Below are 14,730 nucleotides of genomic sequence, written 5' to 3' on the forward strand. Positions count from 1 at the left end.
ACAAATGATCACAGGCAGAAGAATGAGTCTCATTACAACAGACAAGATCTATATGAAATCTGTGAATTTGAAAGCAGATACATCAGTTACCTCTGAATCATTGGCACAATCTCCAATACTTCTACTCAAATGAAAAAGTATTATTAACCTTTGATGCAGCACATGCAAATAAAATATGATGATTCAACAGCAAATTCAAGTAGCTAACCATTGCGGGTTTAAGCTAAGTAAATTTGTTTTAGGCATTTCATGAGTGTATTAGCTTGATATTGGAAATCAAGTATTTATGGAAGTTGCAATACTAGGTGAAATCGTAAAAATGTCAATAATTATACTATCATTTGTAACTGAATGCTACATGATAGAGGTGCTGAGTTCAAAAATGCATCAAAATGTTATTCATAAATGCATATATTACCTCAAAGTTTCAATGAGCCAGTCAAGCACTGGTAGATGCACAAACAGAAACTAGAGTGTCACAACCTGAAGCTCAAATAAAAACTTAGTTTACAGAATTATTTCAACTTTCAGCAGAACTCTCTGCTACATTTGTCTGTCTTTAGCTCCTGGTGTTGTACAGTCTAGAGCTGGAGTAATATGTTACTTATGGCTCAGACATGCCAGCCCTGGAGGATTCTGTAAGCACAGAACATTGCACAGTGAATGTCAGTACGTGACTTTTCCACTATATATTTAAATTTCAGTGCAGACTTAAATGAGGCTTCCATTAAATTTTGGTGAGTCATTTTCTAATTGGTTCAATACTCTGCCTGGTGACATGACCTTGCATCTTTCCAGAATTTGTTAGCCACAGGCATCTTGAAAAATGGTAACTTCTTACGTCTTTTTCTGATGTTTATTTGTATCTCTTCCTTTCAGACTAATATGAAAGGGGTCAGCAATTTGTACAGCCTTTTACTCTTTCATATATATCTTCAGAGATTTTGAGTGGTCAGAAAAAAAAGGCAATGAAAATATGTGTTGGGAAACCAGCTATTTTTCACCTGATTTCACAGGGAGGTTTGGCTGGAAAAAGGCAATGATGGCCTGTTTTAAGGTAAACATATAATTTTATTTATCTCTGGCATTTTTTGCAAACCTGCAATTTTATTCATCTTTGCTATTATAGGCAGTAGTCTGAAAATAGCATTCCTTCACCTGCAGTTTCAGAAGACATACTATTAGAATTAGCAAGGGCTGTGGAAATGCTATTTGCTTGTACTCAGTTCTCAGAAATTAATCAGAAGCAGAGAAGGTGCACATTCCTAATGTGTTAGATGAAACTGAGTCACCTTCTTTTGAGAAGGGCTGCTATATATGTGGTATGTGCTGAGAATTCTCATGCAGGAACTAAATTAATCCTTCAGCAGGAATGTACCCTTTCACAATTACCAAGCAGTTACAAATGAAGTAGCCAAGGGATTAAGGTATTATTCATTTCATCTGCCTAAGAGTACAAATAAAGAAACCTCATCTCTCAGATAAGCACTTCCATCCTATGATTGCCTAAAAGATCACAGATGCTAGAATATGTGTCCAAAAACTTGTTCTGAGTAAAAAGCCTATGTAATATATACCAGCAAAAAAAAAAAAAAATCATTATTTTGCCAGATAATTTTGTTAATACCATTAGTGCTTTGCCTGGTAGTGATGTGGTGGTAGACACACAAAAAAAGTCAGAAATAGAAATTGTAAGAGTGAACTTGAAAATTCAATGTTGCTTCTCCTTTTGTATGCTTAATTATGTCATATTTTAGTTGTAAAATCAAGTTCTGCCCTTAATTATAAGGCTACCAATCCACAATAATTCTCCTGAGGAAGAGTAATAGATTTCATATTCAGAAATTACCTTTATTATTCTCTAATATGACTTCTTACAAAATATTGACTCTTTTTCAAAATTTCTTTTATAAAGCCCATGTTTTTGTACTGGAGATGTAGAGAATCATCAGGAAGGCCTTGAGATTCAATTTGAAGATTCCACATCAAGGAGAAATGGCCATATTCCTATGTAAGTTATTGTGGTACTTAAATGCCCTCTATCTTAGATGTAGCCACACAATTTGCTGTGAAAAAATAGCAAATGTCTTTTGGAATGGACTAAGAAACAGGGAAAAGCTTAACTCTTCCAGGTACACAGGTTGGATCAGCTGTATTTTTTGTGCAGTTACATGCTGAGATGATGTATAAAACCTGTTTTACAGGCTCATGATTCTAATGTTTCATGACTATGTTTAAACTTCAGCTTTTATTTCAAAAATTGTTATTTGCATTCCTACTGGCAAAATGAGCAAAAGAGAGGATGGCTACAGTGATGCTTTTTGGGTTTACTGACAGCAAATGGAAACACTGAGATGGCATTTTGAGAATTCCTATTAATTTTAGCCTGTGTGAATTTGGGTGTCCATCTTCCCCTTGTTGTGGAGCAAAAGTCACAAAATGCCACTTTTTGACTAGTCTGCAGGTAAAGCAAGAGTAGAATATGACCCATGTGGGCTACCTGTGGTAATTATTATCCCCATTGTTCCTTCTCTAGGATCTCTTGCACTTCTTCTCATCTTCTATCTCATCTTCTAACTTTTCCCACCTGAAGGAGAATTTGTTCCAAATCCTCTCCTACAGAGCATTTTGCCTCCTGTGTAATCAATCAGCAGGGAAAGGTTGCCTGCTGCCCTTTGAAGTGTGCTCCTGGGACAAAGACTGGTCAGGCAGCCAGGTGTTTAAGGACTGGCCTGTTGGTTGCAGTTTGCTGGAAGTGAAGGGGTGGCTGTGCACAGAAATTGTGTTGTCTTAAAGGGTAGAAAGTGGCAGAAAGCAACCTCACTGTCCCCAGAAGCTGAGGGTGCTCTGGCATGAAGTCATCTAGTGTATCTAGTGTACAACCCACCATCCTGCTGGCTGTTCTCTAGAATCCTTTCAGCAGTATCAAAATGAAGCAATTTCTGGTGGGGAGCCTGCCCATCATTCTGTACTGAGAGCACTGGCTTTCCCTGCTTTCCCTGCTGTCCTACAGGCTATTGCTTAAAATCAACTGCTGACACTGACAGAAAAATGTTACTTTTTTAAATGTGTTTTTTATCCATAAAATACCAATAGGAGTAAGACCACAGTCAAGATGGTACAATACATCACTGCTGATGTTTCAAGCTGGAGCTGCTTTCCATCCAAGTGTTACAGACATAGGTCAAGTCTGCAAACAGTTTGCTATTTACAGAATAAAACACCGCTTTTCAATACTTGTGTGAGTTAGTGATTATGGTGAAAAGTGGTGCACTGGTAGAAGTCAGAGAACAAATGTATCAAAAACAGCAGCAAGGAATTATCTACCTTTTCTGGCAAAAAGATTACTGTAGCTCAAACACTCATACAAGTGTAGGGTCTCCACCTCTGTGAAGAGCTAATATCCTTCCCAAAAGGAACCAAACACTGGTCAGTCTTCAATTGTCAGAATGAATTTCATAGGAAAGACCTTTAATGTGCCTGTCTCAAAGATAGGTAAGCTAAGGAACAGAAACATTTGTCCTGCTTTTTTTTTCTGACTTTGCTTCTGCAAATTAAATTGCCACATGCTTAGATCAGTCGTTGAAGAATATCCAAGGAAATGCTGCAGCAAGGGTGGATATGCACTGTGTTACAGCATAATGTAATAGCACTTTTATATATATACACATATATTCTCAATTTTAGCTAAAACAAACCAGAAAATATTTCTTTAGAAAACTGGGAAGAGGGTTGAGAAGGCATGGAGAAATTCATTCTAGCCTCAGAATTCTTAAGCAGCGTACTGAAGTTTATCACCAAGACAGGAAATTAATAGTTTTGAGGCTGTGTCAGCCTTGTTTCACAATGCAGTTAGGACTGAGGACGTAGCTGTAGCAGTTTCTCAGTAGCACATATGTTCTCATTTAGCTGTCCTTCCAACAATGCAGCCACTGCCCTTCTCCCAGTTCTGGATTAACTTCATGACTAATTGTGGTAAAGTTTGGGATGACGTGCAATGGGCTGTTCATCCGATAAGCCAAGGGGACACATCACCAACACTGAATGACGCTGATTTCCGAAGGAATTCGTATTTTGGAATTTCTCATCCCCTCCCACAAATCCTCTGCTGAGAAGGCAAGATCAGGACATGTGCTTTAGGGCCTGGGGGGGGGTGGGGGTGGCCTTATGTCAGACACAACAAGGGATGCAGTGCCCAGAAGTGTAGGAGTTGGGCTGATTTATGACGGTGCTAGGGGAGAGACTATTCCAAAAGGCCTCTTGCCATTTCCTCCTAACGCAATGGCTCTGCAGACAGGCCTTGCAGCAGGAGAGAGGTCAGCAGAACAGGATTACATAAGGCTGCTTGCTATGCAGAAAAACGCAGATGGCCTAAAAGTGTTTCATTTTTTTAAATGAAGTCACATGCCCGAGAGCTGCAGTTTGAGGAAGAAGAGGAGTCTCTGAAGAGCAAGTAGAGCAAAAGTTGTTTCGCTCTTGTTTTAATTGAAAATAAGTCTGGAGTCTCTCCAGGAAATAAGTCTTGAAGAAGAGTTGGCTCACTCACAGTCCAAGCAATTTAGAGTCACCTCCCTTTACTTGTATTTTATCTTCAGGCACTTTGGAGGCGTATTTGGATACTTGCACAGATAGTCATCTAGAAGAAACTAGTTCCAGGTTCAGATGGGATCAGCTGGTTGGATTGAATTTCACATGGTGCAGCAAAACAGAGGGTCAATAATTCTCTGCTTCTCAGTGGAGATGCACTCACCATTATTGGGTGTAAAAGTCACTGCTGCTTCTCCTTTATATCCTTGATATTATTCTATCACACCTTAATCCAGAATTTTGTGCTTATTAGAAGGCAACAAAAGGTCACATCAGTACTGAAATTATTACCAGTACTGTACAGATTTTTAAAAATATATTTTAGGTCTCACTGATCTTTTTTCATTTTTATTGCATGTTTTAATTTTTTTATGTTTGTTACACTCTCACTTAACTTCTTTTCATCTCTTACAGTTAAAAAGAGACGTGATGTCCTGATTTACAATAGCTTTTTTTCTCCTTTTACTTTAATTCATTACTGCATATAATATTCCTTTTCTTTAAAAATACATTATAAAAAAATCAAACAAAAGTAAAAGAAAAGTTACCAGTTATATCTGTCATCGTGGAAATTAGTTTCAGACACAGATATGAAAGCAATAACATTTCAACTGGTTAATTTATTTAGAGAATTACTATGCTAGATATTGTACATTTACACAAATTCAGTGTTCCTGATAAGTAGAATGACAGTGCTGTAAATTGAATTCTTCTCTTTAGTGTGACCATAGCACCATTTACACAGTACTTCTCTTTCTTTTTGCCAAAGATTTTTTCTTCCTTGCCTTGCCTTTCAGCAGACACAGCACACAGGGTACTTGTCATTTTCCTAGGAGTCATCCCAAGCCTAAGGCAATGTGCAGAAGCTCTCAGTTGTGACCGAATTTTGTAGCCTGCTTTCAAACATGTCAGAGGAAGGAGACTCCATAGTTTGCTTGGGTGAAATATTCTCCTGTTCTCCTACCCATAAGTATTAGTAAGACTTTCAGACTGCCTATCCTACATCTGCATTACTGAAATTTACTTGGTTCTTCTTTGATTGCCCAGGAACATGAAGAACAGGTTATTTTCCTCCTCTTTGAAGCAAGCTGAACACAGGCTTAAAACTGAGAGGGCAAACAGTACGATAACAGTGTCGACAAGGAAAAAATAGTGAACCATCTGTAAGATATCTAAAGTTTCTGTGTATTAATGTGTACATAAGATGAAAGGAGTTTGGGAATAAGGTAGAGGATCAGGGTGTCCTCTGCATGATCAACATCATGTCTGAATCCTGTCTGAGAGGTGGTCTGAGTTGCTGCTTGTGAATTTTTTTTAGAAAGATTAAACCTGTCAAGGAAGGTACACAGTTGGAAGTTTTCTTTTAGTTTTCTCTTCTCTACATCAAAACCACCTAATTCATCAAATATTTCTTTGCAGGTCTTGTCTTTTGAACCTTTTCTAGTTTGTTTGGAGTTTGGTTTTCTGTTCTCCAGAGGACTCTTTTCAGGTGGGAACATATGCTGAACAGACAATGAGGAGATTATCTTAGAATTAGTCAAAAAACTAACATCCCTAAATGGATGCTTCTTTTTAAATGAGTGTCTTAATTTTCCATGTGAAAATGCTGCAGCTGGAGCCCTAAAGTACATCCAGGCCAGGTCAGCCTCAGCATTTTTCCATGGCTCAAGGCATCACTACCAAAACTTCCCATTAGCACAGCTATGATGTGGTACACCTGCTCAACAGGAACAGGCTCACATCTCCAGTTCAATGGGGCATTCAAACAGACTTTTAGTACCTCCTTCCTTTCAATGGAACCATTGAAAGTTCATGCCTGAAGAAGCAAAAAAAGGTTCTTGAAGTAATTAAGAAGAGTTTGTAGCCCCTTAGTCATCCACAGACTAGTTACTCTATTAGTTTAAACAGGGAAGTGTCTAATGGTGTAAGAGAAACAAGAATGCTGTGCCTGGTTGCATGAAGGAAAGCATCACCAAACCAGGATCCCAGACAGGGATGTAACATCAGGTGCTAACAGAAGGATGTGCCATGCTTTGAGGCTCCTGCCCTCTGCTAAATGTCATCTTTCCAGCTTAAGTTTGGCCTCCCCTCGGTAGTGGGACCCCATATGCCCAAGTGAGCACAGCTAGAGAGGGAATAATAAAGCAGGATGACCAGCTGTGCCTGCCTGGAATGGTCAGCAGGAGAGGGGCCAGCAGCAGGAAAAGGGGCAGCGATGTAAATGCAGGTTTTGTTGCGTGGAAGGAGCCCGAGGTAGAGTCAGCTTTGTGAGTTGTGAGTGGAAGTACAGGAGGCATGGATGATGAGACCCCTTCAAGGGAGGAGATGAAGGAGAAAAGATGGTGTGCTCGTGCAGTATTGAGTGATTAAGCATTGAGTGATGAGATCTGTGAGAGAGCCCGAATGACTGTGTGACAGGAAATACTGTTTAACAAAGAAAAGAGAACGGTGTTAAACCGTAAGCGATGCAGTCTCTTTAGCAGAATTGGTGTGGTGTTTATAGAGACACAACAGGAAATTGTCTACAACACCTGGCAAGCAGTATGTTCAACCTCTCACACTGCACAAAAAAAAAATAAAAATTAAGCTCACAGAGAATAGAAGGACTTGTTTCTGGGGCCTCATTGGATGTGTACACAAGGGTTTCTTGGCGAGTTTTGGATAGACGGTGGAGAGAATAAGGGTTTGTTGCAGAATTGAAGACTTAATAGTAGGCTAATAAATTCTGTAAATGTTTCATTTCTGCAGCCAAGAAACACTTGGAAACAAGCCGGGGCACCTCTGATCTCCAGTTGCTAATGAAATTATATTGTGCTATTGCTTTTCTATTAAAAACAAAATAAAAAAATGCCCTCCAATATTTAGATGCCAGATTTCCTAGTTTTCCTTTCTACATTTTTTCCTAGGTTTAGGTCCTGCCGGCCAGTTTCATCGGGGAGCTTATTATTCCACTGGAGGAGCAGCAGAGGCTGGCGGAGGAGGGGGATGGATGCTGCAGACCTTCCCCCGCCCAGGTTCTCTCCGTGCAGCCGGCTCGGCGCTGCCCAGGGCGGCGGGCTCGGAGCGCCGCCCGCCGGCCGCTCCCGCCGAGCCCGGGAACCGGGAACCGGGAACCGGGAACCGGGAACCGGGAACCGGGAACAGGGAGCAGGGAGCCGGGAGCCGGGAACCGGGAACAGGGAACAGGGAACCGGGAGCCGGGAGCCGGGAGCCGGGAACAGGGAACAGGGAGCCGGGAGCCGGGAACAGGGAACAGGGAACCGGGAGCCGGGAGCCGGGAGCCGGGAGCCGGGAACAGGGAACAGGGAGCCGGGAGCCGGGAGCCGGGAACAGGGAACAGGGAGTCGGGAACAGGGAACAGGGAGCCGGGAACAGGGAACAGGGAACAGGGAGCAGGGAGCCGGGAACAGGGAGCAGGGAGCCGGGAACAGGGAACAGGGAGCCGGGAACAGGGAACAGGGAACAGGGAGCCGGGAGCCGGGAACAGGGAACAGGGAACCGGGAGCCGGGAACAGGGAGCAGGGAGCCGGGAACAGGGAACAGGGAACAGGGAACAGGGAGCCGGGAACAGGGAACCGGGAACCGGGAACCGGGAGCAGGGAACAGGGAACAGGGAACCGGGAACCGGGATCCTCTCGAACCTCCCGAGGTGCTGCTGCTCAGACCCGTAATGACTGCTCTGCTGGACCCTGGCAGCAACCTGTGCGCCCTGCCTCGAGAATTTCTGTGCCCACCAGCAGCAGCAGGCTCCGGACGGGAAGAGAGAACCCGGCGGGTTTTGTTGGTTTCCAGTATGGGCTTTTTTCCTTCTAGATTCTCCCCTCTTATAGGGCAGGTATAGGTGAATGTTGTAGGGCTTTCTCACAGAAAGTTATTTGTGGCTAAAGGCTCTCAATGGCTCGCAAGAATTGTTCTGTGGCATCCCCCTCACTTGTTGGTCCTGTGTCCTGGTTGTCCCCAGCACAATTACCCACACGAGCCATGAATTGTCACCAAGGTGTTTAGGGATGGGAACACCTTTAGTCAGTAAACAGATTTGTCTGGCACATCACCTTGCCAGCAAAGCTGACCTGCTGATAGACCAGGCATACACAGTGAGGGAGGATGGAGAGGTCTTTGCTCTGACTTAAAAAGTCTGCTATTGGCTTTTACCAGAAAATGCAAACAACATGCTGAGTTTGTTACAGCAGCAGCTCTGTTCTCTGTGCAGCTCTCACAGAAGCTGCTTTTTCATGCAGAGAAGCCGTGCTGCCCGGGCTGACAGTTTGTTGGTATCAGCTCTACAGTAAGAGCCTCTCAGTGCCTGACATCTCCGGAGGCTTTGCTGTTTCACCTTTTGAGGGGGATGTGGTCTGTTTATCTCTCAGCTGCTTCTGTTGAAGTTTTCTATTCTTCAGCCAAAGCAGTTTTGCAAAATTCTTCCCTTATCTGCTAATTAACCCTTTTCCTCATCAGGCATCAGTAATACTCCTAAAATATAATTTAATTTTTTTCCCTGAAGTCCATCTGTTTGCATTCCCTTTGAGACTTCTGTTTTCTGCTGCTAAATTGTTCTTCCTCATTTTCATTCTCCTCATAGTTTCCCTCTTTTGATTAGTCCCACATTCTCAAAAAAAAAAATAATTCCTTGCAATTACAATATCAGTTGGGGAAAGGGAGAAAAAAGTAGCCAACAGCTGAAAGTTGTCCTTTCTTTCAACTGTGCCAAAAACTGCTTACAGCCTCCTGGTTTCATTCAGAGACTGCCAGTTAATGACCTCTCCAAGGGTCAAGTATTAACAGGGATTGGTATTCTTGTACAGAATATTTTCAACAACTGAATCCTGAAATGGAAGTTACAGTATTTTGTATTCCAAGATATAATGTTAATTTTTTTTTTATGTCTAAGTATGACACCTCAGCTCGCTTGAGGAAAAGTTTGATTTTTTTGGGATGTACTGTATCAAAATGTCCTTCTGTGTGGATCAGCAAATTTCAGTGAATTCTGAAGGACTAAATGCTTTCCCCCTTTCCATTTTATGCTGTGTTTGATGTTATCCTGGCTGCAGTTTAGTCAGAAACTGTGAGCAAAATAGTGTGGCAAGGCAGTGAGTAGAAGACCTTCACAGGAAAATTAAATGACACAAGAAGTGGCATTAGAGATTTGTAATGAGTGGGATGCTGAGAGACGGCTACCAGCATAAATGTCAGGGAACAAGCCTGCTGTGAGAGGTGTGATTGCTCAAATGAGCATTGAGTCTTCATGGTTATGAAAGCCCCACGTGCCATTTTCCATAAAAGTAGTGATGTTAAAATCCAATGATCCACCAAATTCTGTCACGTTTTCTCATCACAAGAAATGCCTTATCTAGTTGCAATTTGATGTGCAATTCTTCCTTCTCTGTACTTTATGCAGAAAGGAGCTCTCAGCACTGCAGAAAAAGAAAATTTGTTCCCATGTGTTGTGAACAAAGCCTGATTAAATTTCCTAAACAAAACCTATTTTGGACAATAATGCTGACCTTGGGAGTAGTTAGCTTTTAATATGCTTTTCCACATGCTAGTTTTAAAAAATTGAGAGCACAGCTAAGTAACTCCAGTTAGTGAAAACTTGAATTAGATAATCCAAAGGAATTGGCTGTTGTCTCAATGAATCAGTCTGGAAAATGGGTATGTTCTTGGTGCAGAAGAGTTTGAGCAGTTTTGAAGCATAATTCCTTGGGTGTAGGTCATCTCTAAACTCAGGTTGTAGGAACTCCCTTTCTGGATGAAAGGTGCATTAACAAAAGTTGGTGAATTCTATACCCATGACAGTTCACTCTTCAGTAAACTCTGCCATCAGCAACCACTTTAATGTATCCCCAAGTCTTGCACTGAAATTTTGCTTGGCCTTTTTGGTTATCTCTGCTAGGTGACTGATTGTGCTGGTCCATAGAGCAGTTGGACAAGTGAAGCACTACTGGCAAGTAAAAATCCTTGTTTTGTTTTCTCTAGGTGCAGGACTGAAAGTTTTGGGTTGTGAGCTGACTGCTCCCTAACCAGAGGGCTCAGCCATGGGGGTGTTTTTATCACCCCACACAACCTCCCCTCGCTCTCTGTGCCCTGGAGAGGACAAGCCTGATGAAGACTCTTGTAAGAAGCGAGGAGAAGGTTCACCTCTGTTCTCTCAGAATCCGAGGCACTTACAAGGGCAGATAAATGGAGCCTCAAGTGAGCAACTACCAGCAGCCCTTCTTCTGTTCTGCTGGGAGAAACATTGGTCCTGTTCTTTCCTTTCCCCTCCTGTTCCCCCTCACTACACCAAATCTGGCCCAAGAGGAACTCTGCAGCTGTCCTGGGAAAGGAGAGTGGGTTCCCCAGGACCAGACCCACCTGTCCACCCTGGCAGGCTGACAAAGGAAACTGGGAAGCACCCAGGTAGGGACACAGTCAGGTAATGCTGCAAAAATAAGAGAGGCAGTGATTTGGTGCTGTGCTGCTCAAAACCCCTGGAGCTGAGAAGAAGGGCAGCTGGAAAGAAGAAAAAAATAGAAATTATTTTGGTCCAAAATGAGATATTTTTTTCAACTTCATCCTTCTTATTTTTGGTGCATAGTTAAAAGGAATATGAATTCTGTTCAAGCTTTTTCCTTCATTTTATGTCAACTTTAAATCAAATTAATGTGAATATGACTAGGATTCCAACTGAAAAGTGGAAAGCCAAATAGCTCCTTGGAATTGATAATAGTAATGAAAAAAAGTATTTTCAAAACAAGGACTTTATGCTGCCAGCATCTAAAAGAACTACTTCAAGGCTTTTGAAATGCCTCAGTACACACATGCACCCATATTTCTTATGGGCTGCATGCTGAGTTCAATCATGTTTTAAGGTCATCTCATCCTGTGCTTATTGTTTGTTAAATACAGGTGCCAAACTGAGTAGGGAAATTACACAGACTAGTGAATGTAGAATGGTTCTGAGAGGAGAGAGAGTATGCTTGGTCATAATACTAAAATATATGTAATTAATTGCTGTGTTCATTGGAGAAATAGCAGGGAACATAAAATTAATCATCAAATGGGGGCTACCAAGTAAAAGAAAAAATCTTGACATTGTCAGGAAGCTGAATAGTTCCTACCCCAGGGGTTCAAATCACTTGGCTGTACATACCTGGAAGAGCTGGCAATGCTCCATCAGACACACAGGAGGTAAAGGAAGAAATAACATCCAAAAGCCAGACCAAAAGTTCAATGCAATCTCTGTCCATATTATCATGTGGGTCCTTTTCTTAGGAGGATTAAAATCCTTGTATTTTTGCTGGTCTCAGTAATTTTCTTTCAATAATGTACTGGTATTACCTAGTGTCGGGAACATAAGTCAAGTGACTTAATTTTTGGCAGTTATAAGGGCTGTAACAGAAAATATTACTTTTATTTCACATCATTAGGTCAAATTAAGTTTATCAGCTGGAATTCATGCTGTTAACCAGGGGATGTGAAGAGCCTCTTCATACTGCTTCTTGGGTTTTAAAGGGAAAAAAAAATCCTCTTTTCTCTTAAGGCTGGTGCATGTTTCAGGGCAATACTACTTAGACTTTTCCATGACATTTTTCTTGAATGGTCCATGGTACACTGGGGGCTGTGAAGCAAAACTAAGTGAGCCTCTTGTTTACACTTTTTCCTCTCCTTTGTCAGGTTATTGCTCCCTTTTGGACCTAACTTTGTTTTCATGTTTTCTCTTTCAAGTAGTCCCTTATGAATCCTCTTTCTCCTCACAAATCTTCCACAGACTGCCTTGTTTTTCCCATGTCTGTAATAATCATACCTATAAGATATTTTGGTGGTAAAGAGGCAGTTGCATGGAGTAAAGATGTGTGTAATTAAGAGGTCAGAGCTTGCACCCTGAAATAAATGGCTCTCTGATAAATTACTTGTCTCTCAGTGATTGCTGAGCACTGATAGTACTGAACTGAGGAACCGCTGTTAGCAATTTGCCTCTCTGAAACACCTGGAAATGTGGATGGTGATGGGAATGTGCTCAAATACTACTAAGAGTTGTGGGAGCCAGTGACAAGGAAAACAAACAGAATAAAGCCTCATTTTTATGACAACAGATAACTCATATTTATAATATCTTACTGTTAACTGAGACAGAGATGACTAATTGATATTCCACATCACAGAAGTCTGAGGAGTGAGTTCTGTACTCAAGGTAAAAATGACCCATATGAGAGATAGATTTTAAACAGAGCAGACAAATAAAAGGTTTCTACAGAAAAGTGTGTTTCTCTTCTGAGGCTAAGGAGATGATTTGTCAATTTACAAGGGATTGCATGACATCCTGATCAGTTCCTGTGATGGGCTTTAAGGGAAAATGCCAAAAGAGAGACTTCAGGAAACCAGAATTAACCTTTAAGAAACTGTGGGGTTTTGACAGGGAAAAGCAATCACAAGGGCAGAACTGAGAGGACAACAATGTTCTGATGTTGGGGCAATTGCAAAAGCCCAGAAAGGATATGTGAGGGAAAAGGGAAGTAAAACTAAAAGTCTTGACTTCACAAAAATATCATGCAGAGCTGTCTGGACTGAGACAAGGAACAAAAAGCCACACACTCTGGGAAGCATCCAAACATTCTTCTGTGTTACCTTGACTTCCACAAATTTGCAAAGACTGGCTAACCATGAGCAATTTGGTTAAGAGGACATCAGCAGCACCATTTATGAAAAGCAAAACTTCACAAGAGCAATGGACAAGATGTCAGTAGAAGATAAATGAGTTCTTACTCAGAAAGTAAATGTAACTTTTATTAGTTTTAGGTGTACAAGCCAGTGTTTTGTCAGAGATGGTGATAGTCACAAGGACAGAAAAGCCCAGGTAAGACAAGTGGATGAAATTCAAGTTTGTAGTTGTGGTCTTATTGCCATGAAGGGAGTGAGTGAAGTAAATGTATACAGAAATTCCATACTGCAAAAATACAATTTGTAATAATACCAGGGACAAAAGCATCCTTCACTGATTTTAAAATATATCAAGTTCTTCATCTTATGTGGTGGTGTCTCACCTCAGAAGAAAAGGTGACAAACTGTTAAGAAGAAGTTTAGGACACTTTCCCAGTGGAGAGGAAAGCATTCAGCAGAATACAAAATACATCTGAAAGCCAAACTGTTCATTGTCCAATGGAAAAGCAAAGAAAGGAGCTGGCTAAGATTATTACTGTAGAGAAAAAAGAGAACAAGGAACAGAAGAAACAGAGCACACCATTCACTTTCTGGGGGAAAAAAACCCCAAGAAATTCTCTAAGCAATAGGATGAAGAAACCTCATAAATTACGTGTCTTGATTAAATGCGGGGGGTTCAACTGAAATATACTCTGTAAACACCAAGAACATTTTTCCTCTGTTTTTCCCTATTAAATCTCCTCTGCAGAGTATTGAGAGACTCTGGGTTGACATGTTTGGCTGTTGAATTGCCTGAAAAGATAAAATAGGAGGAGTGAACTTCCAAAAATTCTTATCCCAGTCTTCCTTCTTCTCTGCTCTGTCTTGTAAGAAGCATGTAGGAACTGATCATCTTTAAGCCTTCTTCCTTATTCCATCATTTTGGTGTAACATGCCAAGGCACACACTCTGCCAGGGTGTAACACTGTGGCTGCCTCTGTAGGAAATCACTGACTCCTTCACTCTGGCTTGACTGAACAGAAACATACCATCAACAACAAAGTGAAAATAGAACACAAACAGATCCTTGGTAGGTTTCTGTAGCCAGCTCATCCAAGTGGTTATGGCATATATGTATATGGCATATATAGAGAAAAAAAGCCCACGTGGCAGGTAAGAATGGCCTTTGAGAGACACTGTTTCTCCAACAGATTTTTATACTGTGTCTGAGGCATGAGCTTGGCAGTGAAGTACATAAAATGTAATTTGATGGGATTAGCAGAGCAGTTACTGTAGTTCAGCCAGATAAAAAGATCTCACTGCATATTTTTATATATATAATTGAGAATTTATCCTTGGATATATGATTGACTCCTTTTGCTGTCTATGTGCTAACTTCTTCACCCAATTTACTTTATTTGCTAAATATATGACTATGTGTAAATTCTCAACAGATTAATCACAGAGCCTAAATGACACAAAACACAAGCCAGTATGCAATACTGCATTTAATATATTAGTGAATAA

General features: G+C 41.1%; 1 long non-coding RNA gene across 1 annotated transcript; it reads left to right on the plus strand.

Moving 5' to 3' along the window:
• The first annotated feature begins 886 nt into the window (after nucleotides 1-886).
• Nucleotides 887-13,905, plus strand: LOC107213358. The gene is made up of 4 exons (XR_004499421.1): nucleotides 887-1,057; nucleotides 1,916-2,011; nucleotides 7,494-7,601; nucleotides 10,561-13,905. It is a non-coding gene; the product is annotated as an uncharacterized LOC107213358 (long non-coding RNA).
• Nucleotides 13,906-14,730: the final 825 nt, after the last annotated feature.

This window comes from Parus major, chromosome 1 (genome assembly GCF_001522545.3).
Source record: "Parus major isolate Abel chromosome 1, Parus_major1.1, whole genome shotgun sequence".
Classification (NCBI taxonomy): domain Eukaryota; kingdom Metazoa; phylum Chordata; class Aves; order Passeriformes; family Paridae; genus Parus; species Parus major.